General features: G+C 44.6%; 1 protein-coding gene across 1 annotated transcript in view; it reads right to left on the bottom strand.

Moving 5' to 3' along the window:
• The window catches only part of LOC144822247 (claudin-4-like), a 321,452-nt gene extending 303,229 nt beyond the window's left edge, over positions 1-18,223 (bottom strand). The window contains exon 1 of the mRNA XM_078679513.1: positions 18,161-18,223. The gene's annotated coding sequence lies outside the window, so the exon portion shown is untranslated. The remainder of the gene's footprint in view (positions 1-18,160) is intronic.
• Between the last annotated feature and the right edge of the window lie 2,147 nt (positions 18,224-20,370).

Below are 20,370 nucleotides of genomic sequence, written 5' to 3'. Positions count from 1 at the left end.
TAAATAGGGGTGGCAACAGAATGGTTTGATCCTGGGGTGCTAGAAGTAGGGTAAAGGACAATGCCAGGAAGTAAGGTGACAGGAAGGATATACCCTGTATGCAAGGAGTTGGGTAGTTAGCGAAGCCAGAACCTAAGGGTGACGAGATGAGGGTTGGATCTAAGTATGGTAGAAGCATACTAACGACTATGCCAGAGGCTAAGGGTGCAAGGGTAGGGCTGAACCTGGCTATGCCAGAAGCAGGATTTTGTTTAATGCCAGGAAGTGAGAGTGGGCGAAAGCAAAGCTGGATCTGGGTATGTTAGAAGCAGAGTAATGTGCAATGGCAGGAATTGAGAGTGGAGAAGGCCAGATCTGGGTTTGCTGGAATCAGGGTTAAGAGTGAGGCCAAGATGTAGGTTGGTAAGAGGAGGGCTCAACCCTGCTATGCCAGAAGTATGGTAATGAGCGATGCCAGGAAGTAATGGTGGCAAAGAGAGGACAGAACATGGGTATGTATAAAGCAGGGCATTGATCGATGCCAGAATGACGGTGGGAAGGAGAGGCTCGATCTGGGGATGATACACAGAACCCTTGAGGCCAGTCCACCTCACCCATTGGTGCCTCCATTTTGCATTGCAAACTCACCAGGGATTTGCAATGCAGGAAGTGCCAATGAAAGAAACTGCATGGCTCGGAAACAAATGGCTTATGATTCCACTTATAAGCGTATTTGGAATATTGTGTGATTGGAAACATGTCCCACATTGTAAATGAATTAAATATAAACAACTTGTATATTAAACCTCAAATGAACATGTTTATTGATTGTTTGAATTAAATAACGTTATAAGCTGTAACTGATCAGTGAAATGCCAAATGCACTAAAAATTGGTATGTTTTGCTATTTTTAGCCACACCTCTGACTCCGCCCACTAATCTAATCCTCTGCTTATTCCCGCCCCCTGAGTCTCCGCCCACAGTTCCCCTACTTTTCTGTCCCCACTTCGACCACTGCTTCATATAAATATACCTCATTTTTGATCTTGCTGATTGAAACCCTCTCGCAATCGACCAAAATTCTGCTAACAGCAGACAGGAAAGACGTTAGCAGCAGCTCGCAGACCGTGATATGTGAGATGTGCCAATTGCTAGGTAATGGGGTTTGAGTGTAGGGGATGGCGGCTGTCAGAGCAGAGATAACGTTCTGTGGAGTCGAGTGTGCCTGTGCTCTTTGCTCGCCGGCTTCCCCTTTTATTTGCTGTGTTTACTTTACGGCAGCTCTTACCCCTGAGGCAGTCGATCCATTCACGGTCCCCTGACCCTGCTTGTTGTCCAAACACAGCTCCGTAATGCTTTATTCGCTTTGTATTATGTCTTCTGCCCAGTAACATAAACATTTGCTCTTTGCTCAAGATTTTTCTAATGAATCTGATTCCCTTAAGTCACCACAAGTGAAACTATCTCTGGCTGGCAGATCTTCGTGTATTTGAGAAGCCGAGGGTACCACGATACAGCATGCATGCAGACAGGGCAGGATGTGTTTTAATGAAAGACCCAGGATTACCGCACACCTGCAGCTAATAATGTGTACTCATTTGAAATTGTTTCTATGGGTCTCCGTTGTGCCCCAAATCAATCACTCCTAAAATACTTTTGTGTCAAGTAAGTGTGGTTTGTAAGTAGTTCTTGAATGACTCTTCAGGAGGCTCAGAAACTGCCTAGCACCAAACTGCCTGTTGAGATTAATGTTCACAGTGACTATACTGAGACCCTGGCGCAGCATCATCCCATCCACAGTGCTGTTACAGTGGAGAAGGTTTTGGGCACAGGCTTGCCCGGGACTCCTCTGGTATTCAGAGAAGACAGCAACAGTGGGGAGCATGATTTTTGGAGAAAGGGGCGGAGCGCAGACAGATGTAGCATACTTTTCAATGGCATCACTCGGGAACATTTTCCCCGTGTGTATGGTAGCCCGCCACACTCTTCCGGACATTGCAACTACTGCCAAAGTAAGTGCCACCAGCCTGTGTGATTTACAGAATGAATGGCAGCGCATGGTCAGGCACAGCTGCAGCCTGCAGCCAGTGCCGGCCTGTGTTAGTACTAAGGTCACAGGTGGCACTGCGGGATTTTTTCCATTTCGAATATCCTGCTGGCCTGAGCCCCCAGTTGCTATTATATATTTGTGATCGGATTTCTTGCAGTACACCAGACAGAATGCTTGTGAACACTGCAAAGCACGTCAGTTTCACCCCTCACTATTGCTTGCTTGATGGATGAATTACCCATTAGACACTTCAGCTGCTGTCAGTGGAGATGTGCTACGAATAACATTTGCTAGACTATAGTAACCTCGAAAGAGTAATTGTATTGGTATAATGTGTGCCTGATGTGAAGTGCCCTTAAACCCTACATTGGTATGAGCATAACTATAAAGCAAATTAACTGTTGGTGAGAGAGGGACCGAAAGATGTTACAGCGCTTTAGAAATTAAATAGATTATATACGAAATATAAATGATTGGTACTGCACGATGGTGTTGGGCCATATATGACAGACAAAGAGCATTTCAGTAGAAATACAGCAGTCACCAATAGTGAGTAAAAGCAAAGCCATAGGTCAATTGCAGCAGTTTTAAGATCTTCTTAGAGTTTCTCATTGCTCAAATGTGTGTAATTTCTCTGATATTTATATATGGTTCCCTCGTTTTCATTGCTTGATTTAGCTTGCGCGAAAGTGTCACTCATAGTCATTAAAATGTCACTCATAATTTCACTGAAATATGAAAATGTCACACTAAGGCAATCTGAAACCTTGGCAGCTATGATACCACTACCGCATGTGGCATTCTACTCTGCACCGTTATGTTGTCAATGTGTAAAAGGATTGAAAACTTTTGGCATTCGCTTATTTATTTGCAATTAAACAGATTTTAACATCATTTAATAAAATATAATTAAAATGTAGATAATGCAAAATCCACCAGGGATAAGGCTTAGTGTTACGGTTAAGGCTATACTTTTAAAAACTTATGTTGCATTTAATAAATGAATTAATTACCATAATTAGGCATTAATTAAATAAAGATTGGCATTAGAATTTGGATTAGGATTAATTTAATACTTAGGGTAAAATTTCGCTTTTTAATAATTGTAAATCAATGTATTGTAAATTCAATTACATTTAAATAAAATAATAATTTTTTTGGGCGTTGTGGTTAGGATTAGCAATAAGGTTGAGCTAAGACTGTCAAGTTGTACTCTATTTTTTAACTCAATATTTAAATTGGTTGACCTTAGCATTAGAATTAGTATAATGATTTCATAAGTGAATTTAAAATAATCCAATTAATATAAAAATAGTCATACATTTTTATAGGTAAACTTTGGCGTAAGAGTTAGGGCAAACAAATGAACACAAATTGAATTCAGTTTAAATTACCTACAACTAAATATAAATAATTCAATATTTATAATAGCTTAAGGATAGAGTTAGGTTTAATGTTCGAGTTAGGATACATCATTTAATGTAGTCTATTTACAAACAATTTGATTAACTGAAAAATATCTGAATATCTATTATTAGTAATGGATGGGCTAAGGCTAGACATTAAGAATGAAGTACAGGTCAAAATAAGGAGAGGGAGCCAAGGGAGTGCTCACTTTAAATTTACAAGATCGGCTGATGAGATTATAGTAGAGAAGGTGAACAAGTCATGGTGATGGTAGAAGATGTAATTGCAGGAGAAGAAGAGGTATGGATCCATTCTGAAAGATTGATACGGAGGGCAGTAGCACAATGAAGCTTTCAGTTGATCAAGGATCCAGACAATGGTCTGGTGAAGGCTCTTGAAAGTGAATGTGAGGGTACGATTGAGCTGCCGAAGCCAGAAGAAACCATTTATGGAGATGAAGCTGACCTATGACGTCAAACTCCAGAGATAATCTCTCAGAACGCTCTCTGAAAATGCTACCCATGAAGAGCCGGGGAAGCATCTTGACAACACAACACAGTGGACTGTGAAACTTCTCACCCCACCCACCTATTAGTTATTAAAATGCACCTATTGTAAGCAACAACAGAACCACGAACACTATATGCGTTTTCAGCTCATAAATCTGAACAAGCTCTGGTGTGTGTCAAAGTGCTCTACAGCAGGGCGAGAAGTTACTGTACCTTGAAAGCACAACAAGACCATTTCAATGATACAATGTACAGAGGATAAATATGTGTAATAGAACAGAACTTGGGTTACTACTGACCTCATAGTTACGAGAATTTAACCTCGTTCATCTCAAGAGGAACGCTTCTATATTAGGTTATCAGGCACGCGTTTGGTAGTGACAGAGTCTCTGCTGAAGGCAGGCGGTCAGCAGGAGTGGGCAGTAAAATATGTGTCGTAGTAGCAGATGCAGGCTTGAGCACTGGGATTTGCCATTAATACATTTTCCATTTTGTTTTGCAGCTTTTGCATAGCACTTCCGATACAGTGTGGATAAGCTGCTGTGCTTACCCGCAAAGACAGCATGCTACACCATGTGTGTGGGTGTGTGGTTGGAAGTGACTAGTCTTTGCTTTGAGACTGTCTGGGAAGTGTTTTCGTGCTCTGCGTGACCACCGAGGTGTGGTATTGTGTTATGGGACGCTGCACTTGGCAGAGTAATGGATGAGGAAGTGTGAAAAACAGACATGCATTTTTGTAGTTTGTGGTTTCCTGAATAAGTAGCTCTACAGGTCACTTGTTGTGTTGGTAATTTTTGTTTTATGTTCTCAGCTCGATTTCCTATTCAAGTTGTTGTGGCACAAGGCCATTGACTCTGAGATTCTTATAGATCCGGGTGAGGTAACAGGTGTAGAGGAAGAGTGGGGGGAACCATAGGTTTCTGTGGTTGGAATTAACCTTTCATGTCTGGGGGAAGGGTACAAAAAATGTAAAGTTGGACCCAGATGTTGCTCAAGTACTGCTAGCATGCTGAAGGAGCCCCTGTGCTGCCGTCCATTACTGCAATGATGCTGTGTATGAAACTGGTCCTACTCCTTGGTGTTGGCGCTGCTCCTTCTATGCTTGTGACCTTGGGCCCACAGGGTGACCGTTATCAATGGACCCTGGCCTTCCATTGCCTGCAGAACCTGTGAGATGACTGTGTTCCCAATGCCAATGTCTCCCGTACAGCCCTGACCTGGATTTTTAGCTCCCTGGGCAATTCACGGCTATTCCGTTCTCAGTGTTTACTCCAGTCCATGATGTGTCTCTCTTTGTGATGGGTAGAGCTTCTGGGTACATAATATACAGTGGAAAATGCCATGCTGACGTGCCACAAGACCCATTCTTCTCAGTAGCCCCTGTGAGCCTTGGAGTTCCAATACTTGCTTCCCTATAATTTGTATCTCCTTGGTTTTCCATTGATAAGGTCTATCAAATATGTCTGCAGGGAGGGTCCTTCCTACAGCATCAGATATACAGGATGACTTGTCAGCTTTCACATTGAGAGAACTTGCACAGTCCACCTGGAGCTCAGTTTGCTTCCCCAAAACACCTGCTGCACAGGCCACGCATCTGGACCGTCCGGTGGGCATAGCCTCTCCGTCTTCTGTATTGTTTGAGGAACAGTAGTTGGGCCAACAAAAATGCTTTACACTTTATAGTATGCCGGTACACCGGTGGCCATTTCGTATAACTTTCTTATGTGAATAATAAAATTCTCTGGGCCCAAGACAACTTTTGGATAGTGAACCATAATCAAAGCAATTTATTCAAAATGGACTAAGGGCCCGATTTAGAGTTTGGTGGTGAAGGTTCTCTGTAGCAATTTCAAAGGAGTATCCTCTCTGCCATCCTCTTGGTCCGTTCGTCTGATTTAGGGCTGGGTTAACCTAAATTCTGTCAACGATGGAGCCCACTTCTGCTCGGTCACCTTCATACTCCTCCGAAAGCCTGACGGAGTATGGGCCATTCAAGGTAAGCCATCTGACCATCCACCCAATTTAGGGATCCATTAGGAAGGCGGGCAGGCTTTGCCCGCCCACCACACTTTCGGTAAATGGGACCGCCCGCCTTAAGGGCGGGGGTCCCGACGCCAGCATTAGGATGTGCCCGCCACAGTGGCGGGCACATCCTGCATTTCTAGCATTGTGGCGGGCTGTGCTCTCAGCACCGCCCGCCACAATGCTAGAAATGCATTTCTGCATTTGCATTAACAAAGCGCAGGCACCGCGCGGTGCCTGCCTCTTTGTTAATGCAAAGGAAGGGGGGTACAACAGGTTCCCCCCCATGTGCAATACCTCCCCCTCCTTCACTCTGGGGGCCCACAGGGGGCCCCCAGAGTGAAGAGCGCATGCCGCCACGGAAAGGCATCACCCTCAGCCCATCATAATATGGCTGGCGTTGTCTGCTTGACACCGCCACCATATTAATCATTTTCTGCCCCGGTCGCAATGCGACCGGGCGGAAAAGTGGCGGGCGGTGTTTTGCTCCGCAGTGGTCCCCTCCGCCATTCTAATATGGCGGGGGGGAATACAGGGAAGGATGGCGGGCGGATTGCCCCCGCCAGGCTGGCAGAGGCTACCGCCAGCCTGACGGGGGCAATCCGCCCGCCATCCTAATGGACCCCTTAGAGTGGACGGTCAGAAGGCTTATTTTTTGGCTTGTCACCAGACTAAACAAATGACTCCCACACCATGGGACAAACCTCCCATGGTCTAGGGGACAATAGTCTTACATTTTTCAAAAACAAACTCCTGCATTGCGAGTTTGTTTTTGAAAAATGTAAACATTTTAAAAGGTTTGACGGCTGACCATCATGTTTGACAGAGAAGGTCGCCAAACATTTCCATCATAGACAGGAACCGCCATGGCAGCCGTTCCTGCAAATGTATAGAGATGTCCGCAGGGATGACAGACATCTCTCAATTTGGAGGGCAGACTAAAGTGAGGGTGATGAACATTAAGGGGTCCATTAGGATAGCGGGTGGATTGCCCCCGCCAGGCTGGCGGTCGCCACCGCCAGCCTGGCGGGGGCAATTTGCCCGCCTGGCGGGGGCAATCCGCCCGCCATCCTTCCCTGTATTCCCCCCCCGCCATATTAGAATGGCGGAGGGGACCACGGCGGAGCAAAACACCGCCCGCCACTTTTCCGCCCCGGTCGCATTGCGGCCGGGGCGGAAAATGATTAATATGGTGGCGGTGTCAAGCAGACACCGCCAGCCATATTATGATGGGCTGAGGGTGATGCCTTTCCGTGGCTGCGATGCCGCCACGGAAAGGCATGCGGTCTTCACTCTGGGGGCCCCCTGTGGGCCCCCAGAGTGAAGGAGGGGGGGTATTGCACATGGGGGGGAACCTGTGGTACCCCCCTTCCTTTGCATTAACAAAGAGGCAGGCACCGCGCGGTGCCTGCCGCTTTGTTAATGCAAATGCAGAAATGCATTTCTAGCATTGTGGCGGGCGGTGCTGAGAGCACCGCCCGCCACAATGCTAGAAATGCAGGATGTGCCCGCCACTGTGGCGGGCACATCCTAATGCTGGCGTCGGGACCCCCGCCCTTAAGGCGGGCGGTCCCGTTTACCTTCCTAATGGACCCCTAAGTCATCTGCAACCCTGTCTGCCTTTACTCCGTCCACCAAACCTTAAATCAGGCCATAATGGCCCTATTTCGGGTTTGGCATACATTGGCACTCCTTCGACTCTGCCAAACCTGCGATTGCCCACTCGGTTTAGAGTAGAGGCACTGCGCTGTTACTACTGGCAAAATCTTCACTTTCTCCGTCCGCCAAACCTTAAATCAGGCCAAAAGCGCCCTATTTCGGGTTTGGCATAATGCGGCACTCCTTCGACTGTGCCAAACCTGCAATTGCCCACTCTGTTTAGAGTGAGGCAATGCGGTGTTACTACTGGTAAAATCTTCACTTTGTCCGCTGGCAGTAATCCCTAACCCTGTGGCGCACTTACAGAATTTGTTTTCTCTGAACAAAATAGTTTACACAGCAGGTACTTTAAACAGGGCACAGCTCAGCAAACATATCATGTGGTGGAGGGAACTGTTGTGGCAGCGGCTCCCTTCACAAAACAGAGAACCCCGCCATGAAGTCAGGGATATCTGAATGTGGCGGATAGTCGCCTACCAGAGGTCATGACCTCCACACTCACGCAAGACCGGAGGACCATCCACCAGGGGCTACATAAGGCCCTAAGTAGTTTTAGGGACTCCATCAACAGATGATGATACTGTCACACTCTTAGCCCCGTGTTTGGTTGTATGTCACTATACTGAGCCTGACAATATAGAGCTACAAAAATATTGTATCCTATACATTGCATTTGCATTTTTAAAAATAGGAGTAGCCCTTGGTCCATTTATTTACAGGAGTCATCAGATACCCTCCAAATACATCTGTTGGTACTAAATAAGCTACTGCTCTTGCAAACAGCATTAAAGACTATTTTGAAAACAACACGGATGAATTTAAGAGCACGCCAATACTTGAAGCACTGGCAACCTCGTTCAATCATCTACCCTGTCTACCTACACTGTAGGGGCGGCGCCTCCTTTAGGGCGGAGGAGCGTCTCCCTACTGCTTTAAATACTATTTTATGTTTCTGCTTCTCGCGCTGCGAGAAAGCAGAAGGGTATGCCTGGCGGGTAGGTGGGCAGGTCGGGAGGAGTGGTTTGCACAATGCTGTGGGCCCTGACTGTTTTGCCGGCCCTATGGGGCCGACCAAACCAGTCCTGCTCACTCTGCATTTTCTCTATGTAGGAGAAAATGGCCTCCCCATAGGCACCCGGCTGGGTGCTGTACCCACCAATCACAACGCTGCCATTGGAGCATAGTGATTGGTTTAGGGGAGGGGAGGGAGGCTGCCTGTTCCTGCCAGAGGCAGGAAAGCATGAAAGCAGCAGCAAAACATGGTACCCGGCCAGGTGCGGAGGCGGTGCGGGACCCAGTAAGGTACTTCATTTGTTTTATTAAATTCCCCCAGTGAACCCCCTTGCGACATGCCCCCCCCCCACCCGCGAGTCGTGCCGGCCGCGACAGCTACACTGCTAAATTGGTAAAGCGGGCCTTAAACAAAATAGTTGCATGGATGATGGGCCTGCAAGTTAAAAAAATAAAAAATAAAAAATGACCGGCCTCTCTAAGATTGTGAAGTGCAGGCTGTATGGCTATGAACCAGTCTTTTAACTATATATTGTTTAGCTGCCCGATGTTGTTCGACACCAGATGCGCCCTTTTAAAGATGCTTTTTCTGTGCCACAGTATAAGAACCTGCAACAAGGCTAGGAATTTTGTTCTTACCACAATGGAGCCAACCGAACTAGACAAATTTGGTAAATATGCCACAGTGGTATAGAGCCTTTTAACAGACTGCCCAAACCTAAAAGAATGGAGTATGTTACATTTATTCTCAGGAAGACCTAAGTAGCATTCGGTCTCGAGTGCCTATCATGTGCAAGTCCACCGACACTACTCCAATGCTATTCTGCACACGTGTAGCACTTGGACATGGACACGGCCTTGCCACAGACGTCACTAGTCAAACCTTGCTGCTATGGAGTCTAGTCACGTTTCAAAATGTATGCACTTTACAGTTATTTCTATGATTATAAAGTAATTAATGTCGGCTGTCAATTTAATCCGTATATCTTTTTTTTTTTACTTTCACCTAAAATGGTGTTATTTGTTATGGTCCTTAAGCATCCCCTTCCAAGGACAGTTGGACTTATAGCGAATCGGGCAGCCATCTAGCATGATTTGGTTTGCTGCAAATTCGGACAATGGGGAAATTGACACCTTTTAACGTGTTCGTGTAATTTTAATATTGCTGAATCCACATATATATTGTAAAGATTTTTATTAATCACACAATAAGTTACCTTGATTGATTGATATTTGCATTACTCAACTCCACTCACACTACACTTACCAGTAATAATTTAGGTCCATATGCTAGATGCAATATTTTGTTGTAGAAATATCAGGTGTAATATAGTGACCCTGTGCCGCATGTCCTTACCTTCTGAAGAATAAAAGGCGGAATTGACCCTACTGGGCCTGGAACCTCATGTAAACTGAACATCAGGAAACGGATATTTCAGATGATTCTCTTCTTTCAATCACAGGAACAAGGAACCTCTTTAGCAGCAGGTCCCTATTTAGTGTTGTGGGAGGTATTGCAGACCCATACTTGAAACTTAAGACTTGCTCTTGGCCATTGCCTACATCCACCGAAACAGGTCTTACATTTTATACTCTCAATATACTTTTAATGTATTTATTGTGATCAATCAGAGCAGCTGGTCAAGCAGCGCTGTGCATAGCAACAAGAAGATGGTGCACAAGGCCATCTACCATTATCAAAGTTTTTATTTGGAAAAGTATAGAACACGATGGTTAGATACGGCATCTGATGATTGCGAAAGTGCCTAGTCAGCGGTAGTAAGCGCTATATAAATATAATTACAATTACAGACACTCACAAAACATTTATGATATAGAAACACTGACATTGGGGACATTTAAGCGAGATTGAGAGGTGAAAGAGTCCAGATAAGGTATATGGGTGGATGTTCCTTTATGTTTTATTGCTTCTTATCTGAGGAGGTTCAAGCCAGCGCCCTACCCTTTGCATGAGTCTGAGTTGTGCTCGGATGTTTATGGTCAGTTCAGGCGCCTGTTCACTCCTGTGCGCTCTCAGACTCTGAATCTGGTTTTGTGTGTTTGCATAAAAAGCATTTGCAACACAATAGGTCTTGCATTTACGGGACTTTGAGCTATTGGCACTGTAAATGTCAATAGCTTAAATTCTCGCAAATATGAGACTTATTGAATTACAAATCTTATTTGTTTCCAAGCACCCCATGCCGTGTTTGCACTTAATTGAAGCCAAGCCCCTTTCTTTAGATGAGCAGCATCTAAAGAAAGGGGCGTGGTCTCTATTAAGTGCAAAGTAAACGCAAGGAGATGATGGGCCGAGCACTGAAACTTTTCAGACACTCATCCTGAGTCACAGATCTGGGTTTAATCCATCATCTCACTTCACCAACCCAGCTCAGACCCAGCTATATGCAAATCAGTCTTGTGGCTCAATGGTTAGAGCGGCAGACCCTGATGCAGAGGTCTAGCCGGGACCAGGGTTCAATTCCCTGCCTCGGCGGGTCTTGGGCTCAAAATTCCACGGACCTGATAATTCTCGCCTCGGTGCCTATTCCAATCATGGAGTCCAACTCTGCAACTCTGGGCAATAGCTTGCTTAATCTCCACAACGGCCCCCACAACGCTAAGGATGCCTGGCCTCCACCTTGGGGGTGCCCAGGAGTGGACATCTCACAGGGAAAGCCAGGGTAGGTTCCACAGCGGTATTCGTACAAGCGCCTTGAGACCCTTGAGGATGAGTAGTGCGCTATACAAGTATCAATTTACATTTACCCTGTGCCCCATTGGAACAGTCTAGACCGAGCTGGCAAACCAGGTCTTCCCTGAACCAGAAACAATAATCTTGGGACTGGTTTCGGGGTAACACCCCACATCAGCCAGGCTAGCTTGAATCCAGTGGCAAAGAGAGCAAGGCAAGCGCGACATGGGGTGCTTAGAAACAACTCACACAAAAATACTTGTAAAGCAATAGGTGTTGCATTTGTGAGATTTTAAGCTATGGTCATTTACAATGCCAATAGCTCAAACTCTCCTAAATGCAAAACTTATGTCATTCTAAACAAGTGGCCGTCATTGTCCCGGCTGCTTGGAAAGTGAAAGTACGCATGGCACACTGACCATAAGGAAAGCACATTGTGCCTGCAGAAGGGCAAAACCCATTAAAGAAAAAAGTGCTGACAGAGTACATAACACACACGGTGTAACAACTGAAGTTAAAGGGCCAGTCCTCATGGGAGGTTACATATGAAGACAAGGTGGTATTAAGGAGGGACTAACAAGCCGATTACTGAATCAGAAGCCATCATTTACCAAGGACAAAGACACAAGCCAATGAAAAATATGGGCACAGAATGGGCGGAACATCAAGTGCATACTCTAATACAGCATGCCACGCAGAGCAGCGCATGCGCTGCCCAGCCTGGACCTAAAAATGTTATAACGTTGGTGTGAATTCATCGTGGAGCAGGAGAGGTAAACGGGTACTGAGAAGTAATGAGGGGAATGTAGAGGGAAGGGATGGGTGGGTAGAGTTAGAGAAGCGAAGGAACAGAACGCCATGCCAGTGTCTGTATAGTGTTTACCGCCATATTTAGGCTGCCTCAAAGCGCTGCTAGGAATCAGCCAGGAAAGAAGGAGCTTGTACTGTGTCTCAGACGCCCTACCAGCATAAAGAAGGCTGAGGGACAGGTGGATGTTGTTCCAAGTGTTTGAAGCCAGGTGATTTCCACTACCAGAAGGAAACAATGTTAGACCCCTCCCACCCTAGCCCTGCTCTGTGACTTCTCTGAGGAGCACAAGGCACCAACAGCATAGGCTAAAATTCCATGCAGCCCAATTGTAACACAAAATGTTAGGCCCCCGATAAGAATGTCACATGGCCCCTAAATTGCTTGTATCTTAGAGTTATTCATTGGCCTTTAGCTGAGTAGGACTGCAGAGCCCCGTTTCCCCATTCCGCTGCATACCTGCACTGCTGGAGCCCTCTGTTGGTGATTGAACCAAGGGCACACAGAGCCTTTAAGGGCACCTTCTGGGAGGCCTGCTCTTTGCCTGGGTCTGTGCAGTGCAGAGGGCGTCTGGTGAGCACTGAGAGCACAGTGTACAGTACTGAACTGTCCTGAGCTGCTGCTACTAAAAGGAAAGCCAAGTAAAAACAAGCATTTGCATCGCAATAGGTCTTGCATTTACAGGATGTTTGAACTATTGGCATTGTAAATGACAATGGATTTTATTTATGGTTTTGTTTTTAAAAGGCATTGTCATTTATAGTGCTAATAGCTTAAACTGTCGCAAATGAGTGACCAATTGCATTCTAAATGCTTGTTTGTAAAACGCTCCCTATGCCGCGTTTTCACTTTAATGGCGGCCACAACGCTTTCTTTAGACGACTCCCGTCTAAGACATGTGCACGGCTGCCATTACAGGAAAAGTGATGGGGCGAGCAAGGCATTATGTGAAATGCAAGAAATCAGGCAAGTGGACAGTACAGAGAGGACCTGCTTGACAGTCGTCAGAGTGAAGCACCGAAGCACCTTTGGCCTGACTGCCCTCTCCAACCTGCCTCATTGCTGAATTCACAGGCTTAAAGACCTGCTCCATTTTTCATGGAGTGTCATGCTAGTGGCTTGCTGCTGTGTAGAGCGCTTCATAAACTGCTATGAAGCTCTTTGGTTAATCACAGTATTTCATTGCAATCATGTTTGCTAAGAGAAATTTAGTGAAATGCGAGATTTATGTACTAATTAAATGTGTCACACCTTGTCAGGAAGTTTTACATAGCAGCCTAGTGCGAAACACAGGATATTAAAAGAGGGGGATCTGATATCAAACAAATGGCATTCTTAAGAGTCCTCATTTTAAGGTGAGATCCTCCCACCTGCCGTTACACCAGAAAAACAATGAACTCTTTGAAAAAGTATGGTGACACCCAACCAACAGCAGCAAAACTACCCTACCGGGAGCATAGACACAAGCTTTGGATTCAACCAGCAGGCCTACCCATAATATTAGAAAGATCATTGAGCTCTTACCCACTGTATGCGAACGGACCGAGACTATATCCCTGCTGCTATTTACTTTGGCTGCTTTTGCAGACATTTTGTCTAAGAACTGATGCTGTATACAAGCATACATACTTGGTGAGCTGTTTGACATTTAAATTTGACAATGTTTGAGTGATCTACTTTGAACGCCATTTTGAGATATGTCAGTGTACTCTCTGGCAGATTTTAAATTGCTACGCCCTCATAGTGTGATATCATTCTTCTCATAGAGGGTCTACAAAAATGATGCCAGTCTCTTTCCTGTCCTGATGAAGACACCACATATTTATTACACAACGAGTTGAAACGTTAAGTGATATAACAATTGGACTTTTTTTTTTAAACAAAATCCTTTATGGAACATATATATGATAACATCATTGAAATGTATGCTTTCTTTGTTAAATGGTGTAATATGTAACAACTCAACAATTGTCTAACATATGCTCATGTTCCACATCATTGATGGTACACTCACCTGTTTGTGTCACCTTTGAAACACAAAATAACTTTGCAGTAAACACTCTTTTATTGCACTTTCTTCACTTGCAATTACATCTATGCACACACATTCATGCCTTTGTACTGTAGTCCTAGTCTACATTGACATAATATATCTAATACATATTCGGTGTATGTTGAGACCAGGCACAATTGCTTTCTAGACACTGAAATACCAAATATTGCTTGTTTCATTAAGACCTACCACTATTTTGAGTACCCGAATGCCCATCTGAAACCAGTTTTAAAGAAAAGAATTTTAAATGGTGTCGGGTAGCACTATACTTTTTAAAAACACTCCCTGACCATTTTGTCTGTTATTCAGTAGCGTCATTCCTATGGGCTTGCGAAAAGGAAGAGGAAAGGGACAGTGCGTAGATTACGAAGTCCTTATAACAATAATACAAGTATTTAGATTGTGCACATGAAATGGCTCTCTTTTTTAACATTTTTATGTATTTTCATTTTTATTCTGAAATTGTGATGAAATATCTGTAATCTTAAAGTTAGACTTTCAAAATAATGTTAATGTGAATTATTTATACGTGCTTTTATGATCCTTTGAATATGATGGAGTAAAGATGATTGATTGATTGAGTACCCGACTTCCTCTGGAGTATACGGCAGCCCCCTTTTTTATGTACATGCAGGTCTTACAGCCAGTAGTTTTGAGGCAGCTGCACTGGTTCCAATGGGAGTTCAGTAGGCCTCAAACTATATCTGACAATGTAGCACTGTCACCCAGAGCCTCACTCTAACGCGCCTCAAATTAATAACAGCAAATCTATATGAGTAAAATGATAATCACCCTCACCAAATATTGACTGCAGACCTCAAGAAAAACAGGATTATTTCACCACTAACATCAGACACTGACTGCCTGCATCAACAATAACCAACATAAAATCATCAACAAGCCATCATTGGCACCAGGATCCATCACCAATCACTAACACCAAAATTCAACCATAACCATCAGTCGCGAATTATTGAATTTCTTCATAAAACAATTGCTGCTGCATGGTAGGTCGCTATGACCAACTACAAACACCAACACACATCTATTTCCGTCAGTCAGAAATAACAAAACGTCAATGGTATATAATTGCCTGCACTCTGACACCATGACTATTCACTAACAAATAACAATGATAAAATTTATCCTGTAAGTTTTGTGTATATGATTGTACCTCTGTCAGGCCCTATTGTATATAGGTTTGCCTAGATAGAAAAGAAATATAGGTCCTGAGGGAGTTTTTCATTACATGTTTGGCTTTTCCCCCTCTTCTCCCTGACCTCAAATTTACTTAGAGGGGGTGCCCATTTATGCATTAGTAATCACTCACCAGAACAATATCTATTCCTATCAATCGGAAATAACATGAGTGCACTAAAAAACAAATTATTACAAGATCTGTCACGCTCAAACCAAAAACGAGTGTATCCCCTCCAATCGGAAATAACAAAAAACCATCAGCAAAATATCTCTGGTACTAGGATGTCGGGACCAGTCAATCACACCTAAATACTATAAGTCCCCAGCAATGATTAATAACAGCATGGACAGTAAACAATCATTAATACAGGGGCACTCACTACAAAATACAACTATCCCTGTTAGTCCAAAAATAACAGAACATTGTCAGCAAACCCTCGCTGGCACTAGAACACCGTGATCAACTACCCACAACTAAACACAATCTCAATAAATAAAAAATAATAGAACATAATCACCAAACCATCATCATCTATGGGATGGAAACCAAGGCCAACCCTTCCCACCAAAACATTGTCTATCTATAACAACACAACATTGATGGAATGCCATGCTGGCACTGGGACACCACAACCAATCACTTACACCAATACGTTTGCTTTGAATTGAATTTAAAAATTGAATTTAAAATATTTATTAAGCGCAACGTTCACCATGCGGTTTCTTGGCGCTGTGGAGGCAGATTAGCAGTAAAACAACAAAACTGAAGGGTTTACAGGGAAGGAAAGGAATTTACATTGGGAAAGCTTGAGTAAAAAGAAGGGTCTTAAGATCTTTACGGAAGGCAGAATAGTGTGTGGCCAAACGTAAATGATCGGGGAGGGAATTCCAAAAGGAAGGTGCCAGTACAGAAAAATTGGATCCGCCCCATTTCTTGCGTCTATACCGGGGAACCTGGAGAAGTGATTGAGTGGATGACCGCAGCTCACGGACAGGGATATACTCTTTTAGTAGAGAAGAAATGAAGGCAGGGGCAGTCCCTTGACGTGCCTGGAAGACCATGCATCCAGTCTTAAAAAGAGATCGCTCCTTAACAGGCAGCCAATGTAGTGCTTTCAACAAGGGGGTAGAGTGGTGAGAGCGGGGGAGACCATAAATCAGTCTGGCCGCCTGGTTTTGGACCAGCTGGAGCTTCTGCAGACTATAGGCCGGAATACCGTTGTAAAGGGCATTGGCATAGTCCAGCCGGGAAACAACCAGAGCGGACATGATTAATTTAAGAGCGGAAGGAGAAAAGAAACGGGAAACAGAGCGGATAGTACGGAGTACAAAAAAACAGGAAGACACCACAGAACTAATTTGTGAATGAAGATTGAGATGATTATTGAGTTTGATACCCAGAGTTTTGACTGAAGAAGAGGGTGTAGGAGGGGATCCCAAGGAAGAGGGCCAAAAGAGAGAGTTCCAGGGACTGGAGGAACCACCTGTAAGGACCAGCTCTGTTTTGTCAGGGTTCAACTTCAGATGGTGCTTTCCCTAACAAACAAAAATACCAGAACATCGTCAGCAATCAACCACTGGAGCCAGCAGTAAAAATAAAAAATAACACATCAGCAGTAAATCTATATTGTCACTGGGACACCTTAACCAATAATAAACCAGTCAGATTTTATTTGCCTACTAAATAGAAACAACATAACATCGTCAGCTATCAGTCGCTGTCACTAAAACACCAAGACCAATCACTCTCATCAAAACAGTATTTATCCGTAACAAACAAAACCAGCACAACATAGGCAGTAAACCATGTTGGCACTGAGACACCATAAACAATAACTTACACCAACACTTTTTATTTCCCTACTAAACATTAACAAGAAGACATCGTCAGCAATCAGTCACTGGCAGTGGAAAAACCAAGACTAATGACTCTCATCAAAACAGTATCTATCCGTAACAAACAAAAACAGCACAACTTAGGCAGTACATCATGTTGGCACTGAAGCACCATAACCAATCACTTACGCCACCACTTTTTATTTCCCTATTAAACATAAACAACAGAACATCGTCGGCAGTCAACTGCTGGCAGTGGGACACAAATACCAACCCTTCTCACAAAAACACTATCTATCCATAACAAACAAAAACAGCACAACATTGGCGGTAGACCATGCTGACACTGACACACCACAACCAATGACTTACACTAATACTTTTTGTTTCCCTAACAAACAGAAATAGCAGAACATCGTCAGCAATCAACTACAGGCACTGTGGCGCCAAGACCAACCACAAAACGTATCTAGCCGTAAGAAACTACAAAAAAACTCAACATCGGCAATAAACCATTGCTGGAACACAATAACCAATCACTTTCACCAATATTTTGCTTTTCTTTGCTAAACAGACATTCCGGAACATCGTCATCACATCACTGCGAGCCCCGTAACACCACATAACCAATCACACATGCCAGACACTACGCGGTATAACGCAACGTAAACTATTTTACAAAGGTTTCTGATCGCTGTCCAGGATTTTGGCAAAAGCGCCGTGAAAGTAACGGAGGCTTAGAGGGTAGGAGTCTGTCTTTACTTGGTGCTGTGTGTGCTGGGGGATGATTGCAGCTGGATATTTTCTAAACCCTTGGCGCGAGCAGAGGTTCCTGCTCTGGAGATGCTTATCAGTGGGTTGTCTTAGTCACGCCACACTCGCTGGTTTATCTCCCCCAGGACAGCAGGCGAAATGAGCGGAATTTGCTTACCTGAACAGGTTCTGCTGGTAGCTGCGGGCGCCGCGAACGAGAAGAGTCCAATTTGCATAGTTTCACCTGCGGGCAGGTGGGAGGAGGATGCTCCCGCGGGGCGGCGCGGATACCTGAGGTGCAGCGAGGGAGGCCACGGCAGGTGCGCCGCAGGAACTCCATATAAGGAAGGGCGAGGTGGCCACTGGAGACGGCAAACCGAGAGCAAACAGCGGCCAGGATGCTGATGCAACGGCGCCTGACCCGCCCGGCCTACTCTCTGTTTGGGTTTCTGTTCCAGGGGCAGGCCGCGTTGTTGATGCCCCGCACAGGTGGCACTCGCGGCCGTTTGCTGTTAGTTTTAGTCATTGTCTGACCTCATGACAGTGACGCATCAAACTTCCCCCAAAACACAGCGTCGGCCACGGAGTTCATTTTGGGATGCACCTGTTCCGTGAATCCTAACCGGAGGTGCTGCGAGCATCGTTTTCTTACATTTCTGTTGACATTGTTGTAAACCCAACCTCTTAGCCCCAGCACCGCTCACTCAATAGTCAGAAACTGGGTTGAATTTGGCCTCTGTGTGTTGAACTCCTTCCTCCACCTCGCCACAAGAGCTCGACGCCATCTTGGATTGTGCTGGGACAGCCCCCAAGGCCTTTCGGGCGCCCAGATTGAGCTCGCTGATATTTTGTGAGCATCTGAACTTTTTAAAAGATCAGGATTGGATATGGGGCTTTAGGTGAGATGAGCTACATAGGGCGAAATTAACCAGGCCACAGTGAGAGTAAAAGGCCGCTTTATTAGGACAGGTATGCAGTTCTGAAACTCATTGGCATTACAATATAGAATTCATTGCCTCGCTAATACGATAACAAAAACCTAATACACCACTTTCTTAAAACCTCCCCCAATAATAAAATCCCCAAATCAATCATACAACATTCAGTCTTCACCATCCCCTTTCTTTCATCCATTTACCTTCACACATGACTCAAACACCACTCCCCTGTGGTCCCCCTGCCAAAACCTCCTCTGCAATGCCCCCCAACCCTTCCGGCCTGTGTTGAGCTCCTCAATTTCTAACACCTGTCCTAAGCAACAAATAAAGCCCCAGAACTACAGACCCCCCAAAGATCTAGGATAAAATAAATAAATATTTAAGGAAGGAGGCAGGGACAAGCAATAAAATTACCCCTAACCTGCAGACCACAGCGTCAAAATGACACAAAAAACCTAAACCGCCCTAATGACTGTAATAACCCCACCCACCGTGCAAAATTAACTAATAGTATCACCCCAAAAGCCTGGAATTCATCATTCGCAGAAGCTACCCGGAGGTGAACATTCTCAGTCAGTCAGTCATCAAATTTTATTTCGGCCATAGGCCATAAAAGCAGTACAAGATAAAACACTCTAGACTGGTCTGAGGTACACAACTAAATACGAACATTTTTGACAGAAAACATTGTAGTTAAAACTAGATAATGTTTAAGTAACATCCTTTAAAATTGGTTTTAAAATATTGATAAAAATTGATCACAAGCAGTTCTGTTACTTAAATAAGAGCGTTAGATAATAGGCCAGGAAAGCTGGGCTTGAGGGTCTGGTCACTTGCCGACCCCCTCCAATATTTATATGAAGTAAGAACCACCTAGGCGCTGTGAGCAGTGTCGAGCGCCTTAAGCTTGGCCCTTCTGTGGAACCACATGGAAAATAGGAATCTGGATGTCACAAATACCAGTAAGGGGGAGGAATCATATTTTAGAATTCGGTACACATCCTGGTAATTCCTGATGCACAAATTTTTACAGAGTTGGATGATCCATTTGGCTCTTGCATTGGCATAAGAAGGACAGAAGAGTAAAAAACATATAGGTCAGATTCTACACTGGCGTTACAACCTGGGCAGCCCTTGAGTGGAGAGTTTGCACCTGACCACTTGTTCGTGAAGTTCCTTACCGGAAGTGTTCCTTGTCTAAATTGCACATAAAGTTTTATTGCGAGAGGGGGTCGGATATTGTCCAAGAATTGTTCAAAACAATATGTGTACTTTACCTCCAAAAATCTTGAGCTTAGCACCCCTATGGCAGTGTTCTGTAGTATATTGGCCAGATGGTGTTCCTTGATTGCTAATGCAAGAGATTTTTTGGAGATACAGGGACATGTCTGTTCTGGAGTAAGCCATAGGTCAGCCCTTCCCAGTGAATGACATAGATGTTTGAAGTGCA

The sequence above is a fragment of the Lissotriton helveticus genome, chromosome 3_1 (assembly GCF_964261635.1).
Source record: "Lissotriton helveticus chromosome 3_1, aLisHel1.1, whole genome shotgun sequence".
NCBI classification, from domain to species: Eukaryota; Metazoa; Chordata; class Amphibia; order Caudata; family Salamandridae; genus Lissotriton; species Lissotriton helveticus.
The sequence above is the reverse complement of the archived record's forward strand: the minus strand, read 5'-3'. Positions and strand labels throughout refer to the sequence as shown.